Here is a 24,951-nt window from a genome sequence, read left to right as displayed (position 1 = left end):
TTTTTATTCATGTAAATGTTTTAACTTTTAATTTATGTTCGTTTATACAAAATATGATGTTTACGCTACAATTTCATAACAAAAAAATTCTGAAAGTTTTTAAAATAAAATCGGCAGTTATTGTTGATTAAATTATCAATCAAAAGGGAGTGAAAAACCAAGTAAGGAAGGGTTCGGGTGTAATCGAATATTTTATACTCTCGCAATTTGCAAATAAATAAACCTAACATATTGACCAATATATGAGTTATAAAGTCAAACGGATGTTTGAAAATTCGAGTAGATATATGGGGAATAGGGGAAGTTTTGCCTGATTTAATTCATTTTAGACAAAAGGATATACAACTGTTAGAAAGAGATTGTTTCTGAATTTCATCAAGATTACTTACATTTTGACTGATACAGTTGTTTTGATTACAGTTAATTAATGAACCAATATAATTTGCGCACACAATGTATCAATCATACTCGACTAATAAAATTGCAAATTAATTGCGGTTTATTTTAATTTCGTCATGCAGATTTGAGAATTTTTCTGTTAATTGCTACCTGTTAATTTGCACTTAAATTCAAAATATTTACAATTTACCGTAAATTTCATTTATTAAAGTAGGAGTATTAAAAAGAATCCTTCATACTCTCCTAGAAAATACTATGTTAACGCTCTTTAACTGCAAGCGAAAATGAAATGCAACAGCTGTTTCATGTTTCCCAAGCAGCCAGATTTGCTGTGAATAGAACAGCAACTCGCGAATACTCGTCTTTATTCATTTCATTTCGAGTTGCTTCTATGTGCAAGTTCTTCATTCGTAGGAGACTCACTACGATTGAATAAATTTTTCAGAGAACTTTACATCTCCACATATTTTGCACAGTAAAATTTCGATTTGTGTATTATATCTTTAAAATTAAGTGCTGTCTGTTCTTTGTATTTGGGCATGATATATACATAGATTTAGATTTAGCTAATTAAAGGGAAGTAACCAGTTTTACGATTTTCGAATGAAATTATAATTTAAAAGCTTACCTGTACATAAAAAGTTTAGTAAAAAAATGTATATTTAAACTGTTTGTTTTATAGAAATACTGACAAAAGTTTCCGGTTTCGCCTTTTAAATTTGTAAAACGCAGAAGATAGGAAACGTAGGAGATCTTTTAAAGTACCATATATGTATAAATGATTAACGTGACGAGCTGAATCTTCGCCATATCCTTCTGACCGTCTGTATATACGCAAAGTAATATCACACACGGTCTTTTCACCCAAAGAGCTGCTCTTTGATCGGATCATGATAGTATATAGCTGCTACTGACTGATCAAAATCAAGATAGAGATGAACACAATAGATAATTGTCCCTATTAAGTAACATTAATTAGACTTGGTGCTGATGTATATCAAACAAGGTGTCTAGAAAAAATTAATGTTTCTGTATTGTCCTGTGCTGCTTAGGAAACTTTCTTCGTAATATTTTTTTCTCCATTCGCACTTCTACTCTGATTACTGCAAAATATATATATAAAAACACGCACAAAAATAAAATGTATGTTAATAATATATAAAAAAAGCAAATAATAAACACCAGAGCCATAAAAAGCTCTCGGAGCAATCATCTGACAATCTGTCAGATTTTCTTTGACAGCTGCAACGCCGCCAACGCTGATAATGGGCTCAACATAGCTGCTGATATACCTGTTATTGGCAGCTATTTTTTTCATTGTAGCACTTTCACTTGCCACGTTGCTTTTTGCGCTACAATCGCTTGGAGCTCATTTAAGTATCGAGCTGTACTGCTAATGCTGCTTCATTATCAGCAATAACAGCAAACATTGTCGCCGCCCTTGTGAACATTTGCTGGAATTTTCTTTTTTCAACAAAACTTTTTGTAACCTTGTTGTCAGTTTTTTGTTTTTTTTGGTTGGTTGTTCAGAAGGAACCCATTGGAGCTGCCATAGCCCCATAGTTCTCCCACTTCACTCTAATCAGTTGTTTAGTACCTAATCGTGATGGCTATAGAGTTATATATGTATATTAAAGATCAGGGTAACAAGAAGAGTTATAAGAAGATTGTTATTAGAGACGGGCTGCATCGGATCATTGCTAATAAAAAATTTAAAGATTATCCATGAAGATAAGTTGGTATTAAAAATGGTAAATAAGTTTTTGTACACTATACCGTTATTATATGATCTTGACAAACTTTGTTAAAAAGCCTTGGTTATGTTCACTTCTCAGTTTTACTGAGTGTTCTTCATTCTCTCTCTTTTGCTAGAAGTTTACTCCACATCTTTAGATACCGATATCTTACATTTCATATCCTTTCCCTCACCCACCCCTCAAGCTATCAAGCTTTAAATTTGTGTAATTTGCTCACCTACTGTTGCCAATGTCACTAAACCCACGGCACATTCACCACTCTAAATTAGTCAGTAATTTTTCAACCCAAATTTTTCTCCACACACCGCTTTGAAAGCACGACAATGTTGTTTCGTACTCATTCTTCATTTTTGTTTGACTATTGGGTTGGCTTTGGGTCGCACTCAAGACTGTAGTCCCTTCCGTTGCACCGCTTAATCTTCACTTACACTTACTTTTCACTTTTATAGCCGCTCATTTATCGCTTAGCGCCCATAAACGATTGCCACCCACACCCTGACTCCCATCCACACAGCTGAAGTGAAATTCGTTTAGGGACAGGCGTTGAATTTTTTTTTACTTTTATTTGTGGCCTGTTAAATTTTAATTATGCTTGTCCATCCATTACGCCGGCAGATAGTCGAACAGTACGGCCGCCATTTGTCATTGAATTCTATCAATCAGTGTGGAGTTACGCTTTTATTTTGTACGCTCTGTGAACTCCTCTTAAAGGCCCGCGAAATCATTATTATGTATTCTCTTTTATCGTCCATTTGCCAATAGTCTAATTATTTTTATTACATTTTAATTTTGTTTCCAAAGGCATAAATTCCCTTTCATGGGTCCTTACACACCCACACACATGCGTACATTGATATACATGAGTACTCATAGTTGAAGATCTGGTAGAGCCGCTGCTACCGTTTATTGCTCTATACTTTGAATGTGGCAGTTCCTTTTTTGCTGTGTTTCGACTACTCATTGCATATTCATGTTGCTTCCTATACATTCGTGCGTGCATACATATACGCACATTATGTTTTACTTTTGATGTTACTCGGCTTGGTTTGATTGATTTTACTTTTGATCGGTCGCAAGTTCTTCCTTTCGCATAAGATAGCATTGAAGTGAAAGCACATTGTCACATACAAACAGGGCCTACGCTCTGCTTCATGACGTTGGCTTCAACAGCTCCTGCGAAACGTGCCCATCTAACACAATTATGCTTGCTAATCACGCAAAAGTATCAGATAGCTTATATTATTCTTTCGCTTTTCTCTTCATCGTTACCGTCGAACAGCACGCGTTTATTTTCACTAGTCGTTGTACGCCTAAAATGAACCGAGAATTTCTTCTGATGTGTAAAATATGTTTCATTCATGTCCTGGACTGCATTAAATACCTAATCAAGTATACCGTTATCGTACTTAGAACGAGACATTTTCCATAATGTAATGTACACACAGATATTCAATAGACGGCACATCGAAGGCAACATCAAATATTTATGAATGCATTATTGACCAAATATCAATCAAAAAGTGTATTTGATTTATTCTGTTTTGTAATTAAAATAATTAATTATATATACATATGTACCGTATATTAGCTTAGCTGAGTTGGATTGAACGATGCGGCATATGGTACTTTTGGGCGCCAAAACCTATTTTCTTTTTTATAACGGTGAAGTTATGCAATTTTAAATATGAGCTAAGTAAAATTAACTACCGATAAGGATGGTAACATTAATCAAATGAATATCAGTAATCGAGTAGTCTACCAATAGAGGTGAGTTCGAAATTATGATCTTGTACAAAAATCTGGCGGATAAGAATTTTACATTATACATATTTTTCAGCACTTCAGTTTCGAATGATAACTCAAAAACTAAAATTTTTTATTGTTTTAACGCTAAAAATTACGTAAAATAATTAGTGCAATTATCTAAAACTAATTAGCAAAAGGCATCTATTCTCGAAACTAACATATTTATTATTAAAACAGTGCCCCTATTTCTGTAATTTAAATAAAGCGCGTCATATGCGTTTGCGTGCAAACTAATAAAAAGCTTAATTAAGAGTTTTGTTCAATGGGAAATACGAAAAAATTAATCTGTTGTTTTTTTTATATAAAAAGCATTTTTTTTTTAATTACGTGTTTTTGTAATTACGACATTCGCTAACTACTTCAATTATTTTGCCCACGACTCTCTCTCTCTCTCTCTATGTCATCAGGGTTTCTAATGGCACAATTCATTCTATTATTTTTTCAGCCGCTGTACTTAACAGCTTAATTGGCGCGCTTGTTTATCGCGTTCAAGTTACTAAATGGCATAATTAGTTGAAATCGAGTGCAACGAAAATCAAATGAAATAAAAAGTTAATTAATTACATTAAATTTGTGTGTGTGTTGCTAGCGAAAAGGATCGAGCAAAAAAGTTGTTCGCTTTTTGGTCATGTTTTTGCTTTAAGTGCTTTGCGACGCGTAAATATTTAGAGGACAAAATGGTTGCTCTAGTTTACGCTTACTTGCATATTTCGCTTAGAAAACAAATTTAATAAATTAAATGCTTATTTATAAATTGAAATCTTCCTTATCACATATGCATATACAAAACATGGTTTTACTTGTGTAAAATTAATATAAGTGTGTGTGTACGTTTCCAAGGCCCTAATTGCTTTAGTTCCGTTCAATTGGATTTTCCGCAAAAATATCCGCTTCTAATTACAAACAATCGACTGGTCTTTTTATATACACGAATGATATTGATTTTAACTTAGTTATGGTTTTATAGTAAAATTGTTTTCAATTGGCCAAATCGAATGACTAATTTAATTCCAATTGGTATATATTTATAAAAAACTTAAAACAGTTTAAACAAAATACAACGTTCAGGCGTTCGAAATAAAATGCCTATATAAACCGTCCCTTCAATAAGCCAACTACGCACTTCGTATTCGCTGTTTGTAGCAAATTTCACTCGGTTTAAGTGGCAGCTCAATTTAATTGGAAATTGTAAGCGATACTGTTTTAAATGACCCAGTAAGAAAATCGAAATAAATCTTTACAGAAACCCAGGAACATTATTACATTTTTTCGGTATTTCAGATCTTAAAGAGGATTACTGAGAATGTCAATTTAAAATTCTCTATAGCGTGTTTTCATATTTTGTTTTCTGGAAAGAGATTTGTGCTATCCAAAAAGCTTTAACTATTTTTACACTTTAATAACTTTCGCAAACTGTGTCGAGTACCTACCGAAAGTCCAAGTGTCCTTCCTGCTTGTATATGCCACCAATTCAACATATCATTTTGATGCTCAGACAATTACGCATGTCACACACACACTCACACGCCCACTCGCAGATAGTTCCCAATTCACAATACTGACGCCGTAATCGCATTATGTGACATGAACAATTTGCGAAATTTCAGATTTTCGACAGTTTCGACGTTTTTAAATTTGATGCTCGTCTGTTATTGGTTCGCCGTTTTCATTTGACTACCCTGGAAAATGAAAGCTTACAAGTACAATCGCTTCCGCCGCTCTCCTGTCCACTCAATTGTGTACTTAGTTGGTTTAGTTGTCGTGCTGTTGGTGCGTCATTATGCAGCGATTGTAGAATTACTCTTTGTACGTCGGTAAAATTTGTAGTTGGAATTGTTGCGAAATTTGTCAAATGATACAAATTAAGAGCTTTACAGCAGCCTTTGAAGTTGGAGATGAAAGGTGCCATGAGGTGTTTCAAAGGTTACTGCATTTTCCACTTCGTTTTCATATATCTATTTATTTCAAATGGGACTCTAATTTTAAATTAGGTTATAAGGTCTTAGCAATATTTCCGACGTTTGAACTTTTCCACTTGGTGAAAAATATAATTCCTCTTATTTTTCTTATCATTATCCTTTGCTTTAACAATTCTTTTTAAACTTTCATGGCGCTGTTCTAATTTTAAACCTGCTTTATATATTTTAGATAAATTAGAAATAGTCAAAACTTGTATAACAATTTACATATCTTTTGTGGTATAAATTTCATTGAAAAGTAGCTTTTAATTTAAAAATAAAAGGAGACCGGCTCTTCGGTAGAACCAAAATCCTCAAATAGGCGTTTCACTAATGCTTTAGTTGAGCTTCATTCCGCTAATGCGGATGTGACAACAGTCGAAGCTCATCAAAAATTGCAAGAAGAAATGAGAGAACTATTTCCAATTCTTTAATAATCACATGCTCCCAACTTTACATTAGTCCAGGTCCACTTGTGTCTATTTACATTTCTATGAACTTTTACTGTGAAATTATTTTGTAATTTAAATGAATATTAATTTTGCGTCTCGCTTTTTCATTGCTACCTTTCCCCATTAAAAACCTAATTCCTTTTGAGCTCAGCTGCTCGCCAGTCGCCTCCCTGTGCAGAGCTAATTAACAGCCTTAATGTAAACTTTTACTTCTGCTGTACACTTTTAATGTTTCTTATTTCTATTTCCCTTTGTAGTTTTTGAAAAAATGCTTCAATTAAGTTTTCTCGCATCTTACCTACATATTATATATGTATATACATATTTGTATATAAGTACATACACCCACCCACAAACAAGTGGATTCTAAACTATTTGTCTTATAAACCTTATGGTGGCACTTACAAGAAAAGTTGAAGAGCCGATAAAAGTGAAGTGAAATGTTGAAGCGCAGATGGCATAGTTGCCATAGCAATGGAATATGCTCGGGAAGGGGCTTAATTACTTTTGGCCGCAAACGAGACAAACCAATTCTAACTAGTTGTTGTGAGATAGAGTAAGAGGAAGGAGCAGAAGAAAGTTTACGATGAAAAGTGAACAGCGAAGGAATTTAGTCAATAAGATAAAACAGAAATGTTTACACATAAATAGCTGTAGTGTCAATGCGATATTAGCTTTCGTTTACTATAATAAAAGTAAAAGGATTTTTTAGTATTCCTTAATTGCAATATTTATTATGAATTTGAATTTAAATTCTCTCTCTTTACAAACAGTACTAAATAATTTTATGAATTTTTATGGTATCTAAAGAGTAAATGGTGGAATCACCGTTATAAAAGTTGTTACTCTGCGGCAAAACTAGTGTTCCTATCGAAATCAATACGTTTTTGTCAGCCCAATTTGAACAAGAAGGGCTCGAGCTTTAAGTTTAAAAAAATGGTCTTCAGTCCTACCGAAGTACACGGTATTTAATGGTTTAGATATCCTACAACAAAAGAGGAGCAACTACTAAATAAACAACAAACATATGAAACGGATAACTCAAAATAAGACCAATACAAAGGAACGCCACCAGAAATGAAGAGGAAATTGAAAGCGAATTTGAGGAGAGAAGTAGAAAAGGTGAATGAAAGCCTGTTGCAATGAACAGTAGGTTGCATTCCAAAACGGAATAATGCAGACGACTAAAGGATGCAATGCTTACACTTAAACAATATGTACAAATATATATTGTATAAGCTACAGAATGCAGATGTACAAACATACAGATATGATAAATAACGCTATTGATTCATATTATCCTGAATATACAACGAATACATTGTCATTTGCCCGCTACCTATTTAAGCCCAGTCGAGCACTCCCACGCTCCAATTTGATTGTACACACATGCGCACATATAAATTTTCGTTTATTATTGTGCAACAAACTTACTTTTAAATTGGGTTAGTGGTGGCGCCAAAAGGTATACAGAGAAAAACACAACAGCAGCTGTGGCAACTACAGACAAGGGTAGGGGGATGATAAGCACTAGCTTTCGTATTTGTGCACACAAAGTCAGAGTTGCGTACGTGCGTGCGTGTATATGTGTGTGTGAATAGGCAAACATACAAACAGGCGCAAAACTGAAGAAAATTACAAGGAAACAGCAGCACATTTATAAAATGCGGTCAAACTTCAGGCGCACAAACTAAGGAGTACACACAGAAAGGGGAACGAAGGGAAAATGTCGGAAGATTGTATGCCTGTGCGGAGCGTAGCAAGCGAGATAATGCCGAATAGGCGGGTGTGGGTGAAAATATTTGTATAAGTAGGCAAAACAAAAGCTTAGGGCGAAGAGTTTATGTAGCGAAAATGAAAAAGGCTGTTAGTGCTACACTGAATGATCACTGAAAGCAAAGCGAAAGTGAAATATTACATGAAGCCAACAAAAGGGCATTATTCGCGCGCGTGGTTATATTTTGGTGTGATTAGCAGAAAAACTTGGAATTTCAAAAAGCATCTTTATACGTGCGTATGCATAACAAAATGAATGTGTTCACATATGTAAATATGGTGCTCAGTAGAAGCTATGGTGGCGCATGAGTTTTTTCATTTCATTTGCCTTGGCCTTTAAATGCAAGCCCAGCTCATGCTTTAAGGAGAATTAGTTTAACAGTTATTGCAATAACCGCTAAATAAATTTATGAATTAATACAATTTCTGCCATAGCTCATTCGGGTGAAGTGAATTATGATTGTTTGCTGCTATTACCCGAATGGATGAAAGATATTAGTGTGGAATATATTTTTTTTATTTATATAGATAACAAAAATTACAACGTAAATCTTTAAACGGTTAACATTAATGCAAAGAATTGTACTCAATGAATATGTATGAATAATGTAAATCATTGAATATATTTACAAATTATCCAAAAACGTATTAAAAAAAAAGTAAATAAAAAAGATATGAGTAAAATCTTCACAATTCACAGCAAGTATACCAAACGTATATATAAGAAATATTTACATTTTAATATAGACTTAAAAAAAATACTTGCAGAACGATTTTATAAACACTTATTTTCTCATACAACACAAAAAAATGTATGTACTATATATTTTAAAAGTATAAAACCGCTGCATGCCTCACATATACCACTAACGTTAGGATGCTACGCCTATGCGTATGCAACGACGAAATAAAATTGTTTCTAAGATGTGTGCGAATGGACTGCCCAACAGAATATCGTGTAATTATATCTTGAACAGGGTATATTAGGTTTTATACGACGTTGGTAACACCCAGAAAAAAACATCAGAGATCCCATAAAAAATATATAAATGATCAGCGTGACGTGCTGAATAGATTTAGACATGCCGGTCTGTCTCTCCGTCTGCCTGTATATCCGCTAACTAGTTCTCCAATTTTTGAGATATCGATCTGTAATTTCCCACACGTTAATTTTTTCCCAAGAAGTTTCTCATTCTATTGCCATATATAGCTAAGTCCCTGTGTGGAGCTTCTTTTTTTTTAAAGAGTATTATAGCTTCGAAGCAACTGTAGTTAACGTTTTTTCTTGTGTGCCGAAACTTGACCTTCAGCGTGTACCATCAGTTCTGCGCCGCCTTCGTTTATCGAATTTTTATTTTTCATTTAATTTTGAATAGCAAAAAATATATGAAAGCTTACTGCTATACCTACCTACAAGTCTACTAATATATATATATATATAATTTCCTTTTCAATAAAAGAAAATAGCAAAAGTGAAATAAATTGAAAATATAAACCTTTTTAAGGCAATCTGCAGAATTGGCCTTTGAATTTGTTCCACAATAAATTAAATTAAAAAATAAATTAACTCTTTTTACGCACAAGTCGCCTTACTCATTACCATTTGCGCTAACGTCCTTCGCCGGTGAAATGCACAGCACATTACGCGATTATTCTACGCTTTTTACAGTTACTAGCCGCAAATTAAATTTGCCCGCCGTAAATTCGGAATGAACTTTTTTTGATGTATGTACTTGTATTTATGCATTCGGATGGCCGGCGCAAAAAGCGGGTGGACCTCCAAATACCCGCCAATGTGAGTTGCATATTTCATGCGCAAGCGAATCTGCTTTTTACCTTGCCGCTGTGGCGCCACTTTTGTAGGTTTTTTGCCTATAGCATTTACCTTTTTTCGCTTTTAGGGTGGAGAAATTTCATCAGCCGTTCAGCCACATTCGTTGAGGGTCAAGTGGGCGTAAAGGTGGCCAAGTGCTGTCGTTTGACCCGGATATTCTATTTATTTTGCATGCATGAAATAATGACTTTTACTCGCGAATTTTGCATGCTAATTTTTGTGTGTTGCGGAACTATCTTCTGTGTAAATTACTCCTCCAAAATATTTTAATAAAATATTTTATTGTTAAATTGAAATATATTATTTTCAGTGTCCTTATACTCCTTAATATTAATTATTTTTAAAGTATTTACTGTTTTTGTTTTGTCAATAGTTCTTTTTATGTGCCTAAAATCGTTCAGAATCTTTCCATTAACTCTCCAGCTAATTTCCACAGTGCAGCTTCCCATTTTCTGTTTTAATTAAAACCAGTCATTTTTTTTCGTAGTATTTATTTGACTCTGTTCTGACTTTTACTTGTTATGTGAAATGCAATTTTGAAATTTCAGTAACCGATACACAAATACAAATACATCTTTAGAAAACTTTCCTTACTTGTTTATATTGGTTTCTAAGCTAAGTTTAGTTATAAGCGAACATTTCATACTCGTGTAACTTGCCAGGATCAAAAAAAAAATTAAGTCAGCCGGAAGTTCGAAAATCTTTCTATCAGAAATATGGGGGTTAAGGGAATTATTAATCCGATTTAACGCATTTTTGACGTACAGATGTACTATTATCAGAAAAGGATTCTTTCCGAATTTCTATAATATTATCAATAAATATAATATTTTCAATAAAAATGGCGCAATAAGAACTGGGGTCCACATATTCGGTATCTGGGGGCTTGAACAGTTTTCCTCCGATGTGCGCGCTCTTCGGTCATAAGGTGGCACATCTTAAAATCACTATTCGTGCAAAGTTTTATCTTTATTCCATTGATTGGTTCTTGATTTGTATACTGGAAGATAATCAGATGGAATTTAAAATTGTGTTATACAAAAAGTAGGCGTGGTTTTTGTCTGGCTTCGCTCATTTTCGCGCTGTAATGTAGAAGTATCAGAATGATGTCTAAATCGGTAGAGTAGCCCCGAGATATGGGTTTTCACTTAAATATGGGCAGCGCCACATTTTTGACCTCGGCTCCTAGTTTAATATCGTAGTTTAGTGCTGAGTTATAGCACTTTATAGGTTTTAATGGCGTTTTGTGGGCGTGGCAGTGTTCCCAATACACCCATTTACGAAGTCTTCCAAGGAACATGTATACCAAGTTTTATTCCAATATCTCAATTTGTGCTCAAGTTACAGCTCGCACAGACAGACGGACAGACAGTCACCAGGATTTCAACTCGTCTCGCCACCCTGATTATTATATCTATTTTTATCCCGATTAGCTTTAGGTGATGCTAACAACCGTTAGGTGAACAAAACTATTATACTCTGTAGCAACATGCTGCAAGAGTATAAAAATGTATATGTATTGTATTATATGTAATAAAGAGAGAAAAATCATAAACGAAGTGCAGAAAGTTTATGTGTACGTTGAATAACGTAACTATGCAAACTGCCACATGCAACTGATGAGATTTCATAAGAACTTCCAATACTGATTCCAACGCGTTTGCCACAGTTCAATAATAAATAATTTCATTGAGTTCTGTATGCACTGCTGCAAAGAAAAAAAGACGAAAAATTTGCGCAAATTTCGCAATTTCAAATGTGCACGCAGACATATGCACATATGAGCTGCACAAACGTTTTGGCACAGTTGCCTTCAACATAATTCTGCCAACTTATCCATCGATCCATCAAGCTTCTCTGCAATAAAAGCCAGAATATACATATATATGCGTGTTCCATTTTGCTCATTGATTTTCATTTTCTTTATGTGTTTGTCATATTTCTGTTATTAAATGTTTGAATGTGTTCAATCGTATGTATGTATGTGTCTGTGTGTTTGTATTCGCTTGTGCCATAGGTGAGTTGTTGTGCTGAAAAGTTATTGGCATACAATTCAATAAGTCAACAAGTTGCTTTTTACAATTTCGCATAAAACTCGATAAATTGCATATAAGTTCGCATTTATATTGATGTAGTAAAAAAAATCCATTATTTTTTCAATAGATGGCGTTATTTATCTATATCTCGCGTGGTATTTGCCCGCTTGGATTCAGCTTGAAGGCGTTAGAAAGATGACATTTTTTACTGAAAAAGTTTTTCTGACAGTTTTGTAATTGGTTGATTCGGTTTTGTTTGAGCACCCGTCAAAAATGGGCACTAGCAAAGAGAAAGTAGCTATAATTTACAGTTTTCTTCGATAAGGGCGAAAACGCAAGCCGGCTGAAAATATGAATAGCGTTTATGGTTCTGATACTGTAACAGCCAATAATGCGCAATTTCGGTTTCGTCAATTCCGTTCCAGTAATTTCAATGTCAAAGATGCATCACGCTCTGGAAGACCAATTATCGAAGAAATCGACCAAACAATGAAAATCGCCGAGTCCAAACATCGGTTACGATTGTCCAGGACCTAAACATTGCACAAAAAACCGTTTGGAACCATTTGAATAAGGCAGGATACAAAAAGTAATAACTAAAGCATTCAATTTCATGCCAAACTAATTAATTTCTACATTTTACTACACCTAATATTTATTGTCACACCGTTACCGTTGCATAGAGAAATTATATGAAAAAAAAGGAATTAAGAAGGACTTTATTGGATAATTCAAGGTGCAGTTACATATTACGTGGTCAAATATTTACAACAAAAATAAAATCCTAACATACTTCTGCACAAATGTGCTTACCGCCATTCTTTTGAAATGCATATTTTATGAGGGAAAAAGGAAACCATAAACGAAAATCAGGTTTTATAAACAAAAAATGATTCAAAGTACTTAAAATTGCAATATTATAATATTTTTATTAGTGGCAACTCTGCTCAGAAACATCTTCGACAAAAAAATTACTTAAATCTAACATACTTAAAATTTTTTTTAAAATATCTAATATTTCATAATTTCTGTAAAGTTTTTCCATTTGATCTCAAAATATAACTGCATTTCTGCATGCCCCAATACCAAATATCACTTTCTTAAATAAGCCAGTTTCGGTATTTTTGGGCAAACATGTTTAGGTATGTAAAATATCACCTTCAAGTGATTCCAAAAGCGTATCCAGTCAACTTGTATCATATAAGTCCTTTGAAAATAACCAAAACATTGATTTAACAATATATACAGACACTCACAGATTGAAAATGTATTGTCAGAAACTTTGGAGCGACGTCACACACGTTGACATCTATTAAATTGAATCAACTACGTAATTTTTGTTTGGAAACTGTAGAGCAAATTGCAATTTTACCGGCAAACAAGAAAAAAACCAAATAATAATAAACATTTTACTTGTACAGCAAACTTTTAGGTTGTGAAGAGAGTACATGTATTTATTGGAAAATGTTGTAACGTTCTCCATTTATAGGTATATATACACACATAAAAATGATAAATTCACAACATCGAATAGCCGTGCTTTTCCTTTATTTTGTTTACGCTTTGAAAATAAGGTATTTAATTCTATAAGTTAATATTCGATATACAAAACATTCGTCATTGGTATATTTTCTATAATAGTAAGTCCAATTCTGAAACTAATGTAAAAATTTCCGACAGGGTACCTATGCCTAACAAAGTTTACTTGTGTAGTTATGCTGTTACTCCACAAAATCAAACTGTGTCTGTACTTGCTCAGTACTACACTTAGGAATAATAGCACCTCGACATCTTCAGCTTTAGTTTTGTAACTGTCAATATATGCAAATCAAACTTATTTGCCACTTTTTCACTGTATCAGCAGCTAAGCATATAATGAAATCTCTATAATAGAAAAGCCATAGGGTAAACACTGTCGCTCCCCTTGACATCGGATCAACCAAAAAGAATTTGGCTTAGAATTATATATTTACTCCTTATGACTTTAGAACGAGATTTGACTCAAGTTGTATCTACCTTCTATTCTCCATCTTCCACGTACATGCCTAACATGTATAATATTTATATATAGTATATGTATAAACACACACAAATACGTTTTAATCTCCTACGAAAACGCGTGTGTGTCATTCAATCTTTTTATAGGCGCCGAATCATCGAAAACCCACGCACGCACACATACATATATGGGTATATACATATATAACATATCACTTAATCCAGATAGACTGTATACAGTCTGTAAATATATACATATACAACAGAATCTAAAAATTGGAAAAAAGCAATAAAAGTACGAACAATAAAGCTAACGAAAGGCAAAAGTCTCTAGCTGACAGCAGCAAGGATGAATAAATATTACTTTGTGCGATAAATCGATAAATGAAAGATTTAACTATTATTTTCATCTTCTTCTTCTCGCTCATCGCATTCGTTTTACAATATATGTGAATAAAGATTGCGCGTGAGTGTGTGCGCTGTGCAAAATGGCGTCAATGTTAGCTTGTATATTTGGAGAGAAAAATTATATAAAGTAAGTTTGGATGTATCTAGGTGTGAAAAGACTTCTAACAAACTGAAACGAAAAGTATTTTGTGGTTCTCCGATAATAAAATGTTTCAATGAATATAATTTTATTTGCGCTAAAATCAATTAAATTATAAAGAGTACAATAATAGGAGAGATGTCGTGCCCATATGGGACTGAATTTAAATAATGCTGTATTTCATGACTTTTGACTAAACTGTAATAGAACAAAGTTATACCGGCATGATTTTAAGTTCAATCCGAGCTCAACTACTCTCAAACTCCTGTAAGATCCAAATTCTCTGCACTAAAATCACACTACTTATACATAAAAACTTAGTTTGAAAGTTGTCACATGTATGATATTTGCCGTTGAATCCTCTTATTAAAATATATGGGTTATGAAATGTGTAATAATTCCTTCACCGCGTGTACTTCTTTCACAGATAAAATACTAACAGCTCATGTAATAAAGCTGTCGGCTAATCAGGAGTGAGCCTACAATTGGCAAAAGTAATTCAAAGTGCAAAAACCAACCCGAAAAAAAATATATATAAGAGTTCTTATTCGAACTTAAGGGTAAACAATGAAATTGTGCAAAACTTTTGCCATTCTCAGCCGCTTTTCTTGGTGTTTAATACACATTGCATTGCAGACCCCCTCTTCTTCTCTTACTCTTTAAAGTATAACAATATATTTTATTACCATTTTTGCTTTTCTCAGAAATGCAATTGACGACCACAAATAGACAATTGACGAGTGAAAACACCGAAGCTTTTAGTGTCTATAGAGGTAATGTGGGTTAGTGTGTGCAGATTGGACTCAACTTCGCTCAAGCATACCTGCTTTGCACTGATAAAGTTGTGATTTTTTGTTGCTCCGTTACAAAAGTAGACAAGTTTTGCTAAACGAGTTTTCTTTACTTTTGTGATTTTCCTATTAATGTTTGTTTTTGGATTATTCCTTTAATACAAGTATACACACAATACTGTATACATTTATATGTATACTTAAATACATGTATGTATATATTATCAATTGCGTAGTGTACTCGAACTAGTTTTGAACTAGTTCATGTATGATAGTACTAGTGTCCGTTTTAAATTTCGCTTTAAGAAGTTATTTTTACGCTTAAAAACTACACTAAACTACTACGCCTGTTCGTAGTCCAAATGAGTAATGTTGAGACTTTTGCGACACTACTTCGAATTCAGGGTCTCCTTAGCGAGTGCAATATTGTCTTTGCATGCATTTTCCATAGCTCCAAAACTGGTAAGAATTAAAAAAAATCGCAGCCGACAAAATGAAGTCAGGTAGCTAAAGCGGCTCTTGTAGCTGATAAGCTTATTATGAGATCAAAAGCATAACTTTTTCCTCCTTACCCAAGCAGAGGATATCTAAAAGCTATTAGTATTAGCTTCAGATGAATTTATGATTCGCCTTGATGACATGTGATTTCTGGTTTTGTGTCCAATTGTTGCGTGTTTTTTTCAGCCTTTATAAATACAAATTCTCACATACTTCAAGACTGACAAAGCTTATACCATAGCAAATATTAAATTCGTTAGAAAAAGGCCCACGAGGGAGTGCTAAATTTCGCCGCATGCATATACAAGTAACTAACACATCGTTTTGTGCCTTCGAACGAAAAATAGGCAGACTACTGTTATGCAAAAAAGTATGATTGTACGTATATGTACATGTGACTGATATCTACATGAAAATTGACTTGCCTGCGCTATTCTTGGCATTCGCTGTGAATCCCAGCTGAAGTAAATGGCACACAAATAAATACGAGTTTGGAAACACACTTGTATACACACATACATTGTATATATTGTACATACACCTAATTTTAGATATTATAATTTAGGGCATTCATATAGCGAAACTTACTGTCCAGTAAAAGCAGGCTAGTTCTAGATAAATCCTGTCGACAGTCGTTGGACGTTTATAAACCCAGCTCCTTTCTGGTTATGAATACCGACTGTATTAGGGTATGTGTCCGTACTCTTCGATACATACAAATAGTTTTTGTTTTAATTAGAAGCAATTCATAAAATTTTCAGAAAAAGTTTTTAAAATTAAGATCGGTCATTAGTTCCTGATTTAAAATGATTCCGTAAAATTTCTCAAACTATTGCGTCAACACATAAATGCTGTATTCTGCAAATCGGCAGACTAGAAAAATTAGAACAGTTACTAGGTGACTCAAAAAGCCTGTAATTCCTTTCCCAATACATCCATTTTTGTATGGCATTTTTATAACACAACAAACAAACAAGAAATTGGGGCATTTTATGAGCATAAAAGTCGGTTTAGTGAGTGCAAGTGGCAGAAAAACTGACAGTCATTCATAGGAGTAGACAAAAAACGAACTTAGTATATAGTCAAAACGGCTGAGTAGCTCAAATACTCGCACGCACTCAGCTGCAGATTTTTATTTTGTTTGCCATAAATAGAGTCAGTTGGGTGGATGTTGAGATGTGCATGCTACTGTAGTTTGACTTGCAACAATTTTCATGAATGTTTGTGTATATTATCCCAAGAGCTCTAGTTATCAGGCGTTCCTTTTCTTGAATATTATTTACAACTTTTACTGAAATTTTTTTTAAAACGAATTTATTCCTAATAAGCACTGCGAACAGCTATTTCATATAAGTGCTTATAACATGAGTGCTACCACTATTTTTCCATTTGGCAAGTTTCGCTAGCGTACATCAATATTTCAGAAATGTTTTTAATATTTTTAGCTTATGCGCAAAGAATGTTTCCTTGAATTATACTCGTACTAGCCCTTCACACTGTGTTTATTCCTCCGCAGACCACTTCCTCACACTTATGCACACATATTCAATGATAGTCAGTCTTCGTCAATCAGTTGAAGCTGCATTCATCCATGGCACACTTCCCACAGCACTTTACGCCCCAGGAGTGTCTACTTCGCAGCGTTACACTTTAGTTCTTCTTGACGAGTAATACCTTTGCACATTTGCAGCTTTTCATATTTTTATACCCTGAACAGGGTATATTAAGTTTGCCACGAAGCTTGTAACACCCAGAAGGAAACGTCGGAGACCTTATAAAATATATATATAATGGTAATGAGCTGAGTTGATTTAGCCATGTCCGTCTGTCCCACCGTCCGTCCGTCCGTCCGCCTATATATATACAAACTAGTTCCTCAGTTTTTAAGCTATCGATCTGAAATTTTGTACCTGTCCTTTTCTCACTAAGAAGCTGCTTATTTGTCGGAACGGCCGATATCGGACCATTATAGTATATAGCTGCCATACAAACTGAACAATCGGAAGCAAGTGCTTGTATGGAGAACTCTTTCATTTGACGAGATATCTTCGCGAAATTTGGCATAGAATATCATTTAAAGCAATAGTGCAAGCTCCGAAGAAATTGTACAGGTCGGATGACTATAACATATAGCTGCCATATTAACTGAACGATCGGAGTAAAGTCTTTGTATGGAAAACTTTTTTATTTGACGAGGTATATTGACGAAATTCGGCATGAGTTATTTTCTAAGGCAAGAATATAATCTCCGAAAAAATTATTTAGATTGGATCGCTATGTCATACTGCTATCATATAAACTGCACGATCAGAGTAAAGTGCCTGCATGGAAAAAAATTTTATTTTTTATTGCCGATTCACGAAATTAGATCTGAATCAAGTTATTGTAAGGAACCTTTGTATCTGTGAAGGCTATTATAGCATCGGTGCAAAGTTAACGTTTTTTCTTGTTAATTCCTCTTTCTATCAAGAATTCAAAACGAATGTTGTTATTTGCCTTGCATATTGCAGGCGGGTAGTGAAATATGTTTAAGCTTTAAGCGTGAATCTTTAATTTTTTTGAGGAGATCGACTAAGCATGCAAATCGTTTAAGCCGCTTAGACACTTATGGTTATAAGCTATATAAATGGAAAATACTTGAGTAAATAATATATTGTATCTTTAAACTATTGCGAGTATTTTTCATTATACTAAGGGCGTGCTTTTATTTAAAAATCAATATATGTATTTTTCAGTTATGAAAACATATTATCATTGAGGAGTATGGGAGAAGAAGCCATTCAATTTATTTTATTATTTTCTTGAGCTGTTTGCAAACAATTAAGTGATTTTCAATGTGGTTCTAAATAGCAAAATTGCCATTATTTTTGAAACTTTTTTTATTTTACAATTTTATATTAGTTCGAATGAAAAACGAGTATACCGTGTGACTTTGCGAGAGTATAAAATGTTCGGTTACATCCGAACTTAGCCCTTCCTTACCTGTTTAATATAAAGTTTTCCGGAAATCTGAGGGTAATTTCTTTCCTTTGATCCTTGCAAGTTGCAAGAGTATAAAATGTTCGGTTCTACCCGAGCTCAGCTCTTCCTTACTTGTTATTAAACTAATAATAATTGCTTTGTATTTATGTTACACCTTAAAGGCAAATTTCTTTAAATTTCAATAAAGGAACAATATAAGAAAATATTTGAAACCGCTCTGCTTCTCAACTGATTTTTTAGCGTAATTACAATATAAAACTAATTTTCCCAAAATTCACCAAAGTACAGAAATGTACATTTGTATATAAATTTCATATTTTCAAAGGCATTAAATCTACTTAACTATTCACCGAAAGAAAAGCGGGAAAAGCTGACTAAAATCCTTGCGAAAGACGATGTTGAAATTGAAATACATTCCTATTTTTCATGAGCATCTCACAAAACGCCAAAAATTCAGCCAGTTGGACAATGGAGAGTGAAAGATTGCGCTCAATACTGCAGGTATTATTTATTATTCTCCATGCAGCCAACGAACACAGTCACTCGAATACTCTGCGGTAGTGAGCCCCACTCCGCACTTATTCAATAACCCATACATACTACTATATACTTGTACATATGGATCTGCCACTGCCACCGCTGGGCGAGCATTTTATTTATTCGTTCCTGCATGCTGGCGCACATTGACGCGCTGTCCATCGCGCCCTGAGTAATCACTCGTTGCCAAAATATTTTATGGCCGTGAATTTTATTACCTTTTCCTTCTCACGTGGATTTCGGCCTTGTAAAATGTAATATGGTATATGCGTTAGAAACATCGATTTTTTCAGCTGTCGATTGGATGTTAAAGGAAGTGCATCAATTATTTAAGGTAGCACCATTCGTTTCAACAGGTATGAAAGTGTGATCTTGAAACGCTAACTAACAATAGTTTCCATGCATTACTTATTCGCATTAAATCCAGTTGCCAATGCACCCCGCTCCGCTTGAATGAAGTTGGTCGTTGGTGGATATATGTGATATTTGAGTCTTGAAAGCAATTTCTTCATAGAACTCTATTTCTATTCATTTATTGCTCGCGTTTATCATGCTTTTCTCGTAAATGACAGTTGTTTGCCTTTTTGTTGTTGGTTCTGGTTTTTTTTACAATATTGGCATTCATGTCTATGGAGCTCTTTCAGCAAGTCTCAAATGATTTATGTCAGTGGCAGCCTTCTCAACCAGAACTTTTCACTCATGATTCTAACTGACTTTTTACAGGTACAGTTCTGTCTATCTAGTGTTTACTGATTTTTTTTCTGTTCGCCCTGTGTTTTTTTGATTAGATGAAACTGAGTAAGTGAATTGAGTCTTTTGAAATTCCTTATGAGTTTTTAAGCAACTTTATGTGCCAAATAATTTTACTTTCTTTGAAAACTTGTTGCCTTCTACTAACAGGGATAGATTTTGGTTATCTCACTTTCGGCTGTGTTGATCGAATTCGTAACATTTACATACTTACTTAGAAATTCAACATTAAATCTCATTCACTAAAAACCCATTATGCACTAGAAATATACATTTTGAAATAACCACCACATAGCTGCTTAGCTGTAACTTGTCTAGCTTTGCCAGAACATATCCTTTGCGCTGCGCAAGTCTAGAATCAACGTCAACTGCTGTCTCTTAGCCCTGTATTTTATTGTCCTAATTAACTGCTTGATTTGCAACATCCGATTCCACTACGTCTTAGTATCAGCATCATCCCAATATTCACCATTTCATTCATCCAATAAATAGCAAACGCTTACCAGTAAATATGTACACGAAGCTGGTGAATTCGTTACACGCGCGATAACTTTTCAGTATTTAGTACTTAATACACATTCACAGTTTAACAATTTTTATTTAACATTTCCCCTCAGGTCGCACACAATTTCCGTGTGCGCTTAAAATTCTGCTGATCCTTTGGTTTGCTTCTTCTTTATTGGTTGCTCATGTCTGCTTGTTAATGGTACATATTAAATACGCCATATTGAATGGACTTCGCTCCCGACACGCCACGTCCCGTTACGTACGTTGTATTTACTATGTTGCTTTTTTCCGTTATTTAAGCTAACGAACAATTTGATTCCTCGCGCATACCCTCACTCACGCCATTTCGACGCGTCTGGAGTCGTGGAGCGCGGCATGTGCTGGTCGGCGCTGGTATGTACCTTTCACGCCGAATTCCAATGCGCTCCGAGACGCACTCCTTAGTTAGTTACAGTATTTTATGCGCGCTGTTAGATACTGCGGTGCATATCTTGTGTATCTTTATATTTTATTACAGTATGTCCGTGTATATATATATTAACCCGTAACAATTTTCATTGAAGCACAGCGCTTGCATTGCCTATACGCTGGCAGTTCCTTCAAATCCTTTTCGCCCTTGCACTTCATTTCCACGACTTAATTCTTCTTTATGCGCTTTTACTTTTACTATTATTTTCGTTTTTGGTTTTTATTTGTTTGCTGTTTTTCTTCCACTTTACTTTATAAATTTAATTTAAATTTTTTCATTTTTTTTTTATTTTGAATTTGATATCTTTAATTCCTTCCTTCGAAAATAGTTTAGTCATTCAATTTTCCCTTTCATTTCCTTGTTGGCAATGATTTTTAATACCCGTCTTTTTTTCTTTGCAGCTCTCTTTACATCCCTTCATTTGTCTCCTTTTACTGTTCCGCCGCTGAGCGTTATTTTATTCCTCGTATTCTTTCGCGACAGCACGTGTTTTAGGTGTGTCCCTTTCGTTCGTTATTCCTTCACCTGGTGGGGTTAGTTTTATAACGTCGTTTATTTGTAAAGATTGATTTAGGTATTGTAGTACCAATTAATCAAAATCAAATGCTAACAAACTCTAATATTTCGTTTTATTCAGATTATTTTTAGTTCCTGTTTATATTTCTGTTAACAGAGAAAATGTGTTTATTTCCGACGCACTAGAACCAAAAATGTGGACGAAATACTCACTCCGACCAAGAAGAGAAAAAATTTGATTATTCTTAAATATGATTTTCGTTAAAACTTCTAACACAACCATGTGCAGACGATCTTTGGCTCACCATAAAGATCGTAATATACCCACGACATCTTATGCAATTTAAAATCCAAGCTGAAAATATCCAAGAAATATAGTTTTGTAGCCGGTTTTCTTTTTACAGATAAACCCCCGGACCACGAATCATTATATGAGGTCAAATTTCTGCCTTCATAATTTCGGATCTTAATATCTTTTAATCTTATAATTATTGTATATACGTTTGATATTATTTGGTGTTCCCGTATAATGCAAGAAAATTTGAGTAGTTTAAATTCTCATTTTTCTTTTTTTTGCAAAATTTTTAACAGGAATTTTTTTTACATAGCTTATAACATTTTATGGACTCACTGTTGTGCATAAGGCGTTAATTAGTTCTTGCTCGTTAATTTGGTGAGGGTGATAAGCTTTAATTGTCCCTAGTTTACGAAGTGTTGAAGAGTCCGAATTAAGGAGCGCGTGTAAACATATTCAGTTTTGTTACTACATCATATTCAGTTGAATAATGGTGCAAGGGGAAAGGTTATCTGCTGTTAACACATTCAGATTTAGAAATTAAAATATTTCCAGTTTACTACTAACAAAATAAAATATTACCTTAATAATTTCTAATTAAATTTTTTATAAAAATTAGAAACTTTATAACTTAATTAGCAATCAAATTAAATCAAATAATTACATAATTTTATTTATCATACATTATTTCTCGGTACTTAGCAGCAGCTGTTTTTGGGTTATTTATTTGATAACAGTTTAACAATATTAAAAAACAAAAAAATTAGGTAAAATTTACTAACCACTAATGAGCAATTAAAAATAGTTCGGTAATTGTATTAGAGCACTTAAATGCACCATATTCGTTTTACGTGCATTTGATAAACTGTTATGAGAGAACATTACAATGGCCCAGCGGCCAATCACTGTAACTATATACGTATTTACACATATTCGCACATACATAATACCTACATGTCTCCATTTGACTTGTATCACAGCTTGTTTGGTGAGCTTAACCACTCATTAATTTAGTTTCGAGCACTTGACGGGTTGTGCTTTAATTACGGGTACAAAACTTATGTGTCGGTTATTTGTAGTGCTTGGAGGTCTTATATTCCTGTGCTTTTACCATTACTTTTAATACAATAAATGAACATTTGATGGTGTGATAAGTATATTAAAATGAGCAGAATCAAAAGATAAGCAGATGAGAACATAATTACATTGCAATAATTTGACGCACAAAGGTCCAAATCTGCTTCTACGTGTACTAATGTAATGAGTTTTAAATGTGCAATACGATTGGTAGCAAAGTACTACAGAAGCAGGTACTCTAAATTTTAGAATTAAAAAAAAGAAAGTAAGTCAAAGTTTTTGGAAATCATAAATTAAATTGCGAACTCAATATCAAGCACAGAAGAAGCGTAAAAGTGATACTCAGCTAGCATATGCCTAAATTGTTTGCTAGAAAATTCATTTGTACGCCTTCTTGTGAACTGAAAATGCATTTATTAAATGCATTGGTTTCCTTTGACTGGTATCCATTCAACATAGATGTAGGTAAGATGCCTAATACACCCACTTTAGATTGTAAAAAATATGAAATATTTCGTTAAAACTTACTACGGAAACAAAAGAGCACATGAGTGTATTATTTGAAGAGTTTTCAATTATAATTAGGAATATGTAGATATGGTTTTATTTTTATTTTTGTTTTTCTTTTTGTTTTAAGTTGGAGAAAGCAATTTTTTCCAGCATTACGTGCTGCAAGTTAACTGGCCAACGGTCTACACTGGTCATTGCAAATAGGAGCCAACAGGTTTAGATTATTTGGCACCAATTTCAAGCAATTGCGGTAATTTCTCCAATTCTTCTCGGTATTTGTAAGCCCAATCGAAAACAGTTACCAAATAACAAAAATCAATAAAAATCACAAGAAAATTTGAAAAACAGACGCCGACATACATACATACCTACTCTAATGTGAAAAACTGCAAGGAAACGCAAATAGTCGAGTTGTCTAAGCACGTGTGTCGAATGCATACTCGTATATGCACATACGCAGCAGCGAGGTGTACCGGGCATTCAAGGCGTGGCTTCCACATCTGGCGCTGGCCTCCGCCCGCATTCGAATTTCATCTGCTTGTAATTTTCTCATTTGTGGACTAATTTCATTTCCGTTTGGTCATCGATTTCCGCTGCAATTGGAAGCTGAAACGTGGCGCATGTGTGCTCGAGTATGAGCGTCTTGTCACAAAGCAAATGTTGCCGATATGAAATGTGTTTAACAGTCGCTTGACAATGTTATATACCAAACCAAAGGCACATACTTGTATACATGTATTTTTTGATCAATATCAGTTGATGGTAGTCCTAACGGAAATTATGTACACCAAAATATACATACAAGTGTGTTTAGTCCAGAAACATACTTGTAGGAATAATTAAACATTTACGAGTATATAATGTATATAAAATTAGAAACAGTTTCAGTTGAAACTAAAATATCGACTGATCTGGGCAAAGCCTAGAAACCAGCTAACTGCTCATCGTTCTACAACTTGCACAATTTCTTCGTCCTTATGCCCAAGTGATCTCACATTTTCTCTTCAAGTTGGTTGTGAAACATATGGACTTTCACAGCAGCGCACAGTTCGAAGCACTATTGTCTCAGAGGCTGACCCACTTAATTTCATCATCCGACGGTGTGTTTTAAACTTGATTTTTCAACAATAAACTTATATTTTTTCTCGCATGTTCTAAGTCAAGTATTATGTAAGTATTAAAAAACAATTTCGAAACAAGACGAAACACTAATTTCCCTCACATTTATTTCATACATTTTCCCTTTGTTTGGCAATTGTCAATTCCACCGCCATACGCTTGCAGGCACTCAGCTTAATTCGATTAAGCTCTTCCTCCAACGCAGCGACTGCATACACAACGAGCTGTTACCAAGTGGCATGCAACAGTCGCAGACGCACTCCAGTGATCAATGGCAATAATTCCCGCAGCGGCTCTATAAATGCAAGAGCAATTGCCCGTAGCATACAAATGTAAA

General features: G+C 34.2%; 1 protein-coding gene across 18 annotated transcripts in view; it reads left to right on the top strand.

Moving 5' to 3' along the window:
• The window catches only part of LOC106615948 (very low-density lipoprotein receptor), a 251,414-nt gene that overhangs the window by 132,782 nt on the left and 93,681 nt on the right, over positions 1-24,951 (top strand). The gene's annotated exons all lie outside the window — the stretch shown is intronic.

This window comes from Bactrocera oleae, chromosome 2 (assembly GCF_042242935.1).
Source record: "Bactrocera oleae isolate idBacOlea1 chromosome 2, idBacOlea1, whole genome shotgun sequence".
NCBI classification, from domain to species: domain Eukaryota; kingdom Metazoa; phylum Arthropoda; class Insecta; order Diptera; family Tephritidae; genus Bactrocera; species Bactrocera oleae.
The sequence above is the reverse complement of the archived record's forward strand: the minus strand, read 5'-3'. Positions and strand labels throughout refer to the sequence as shown.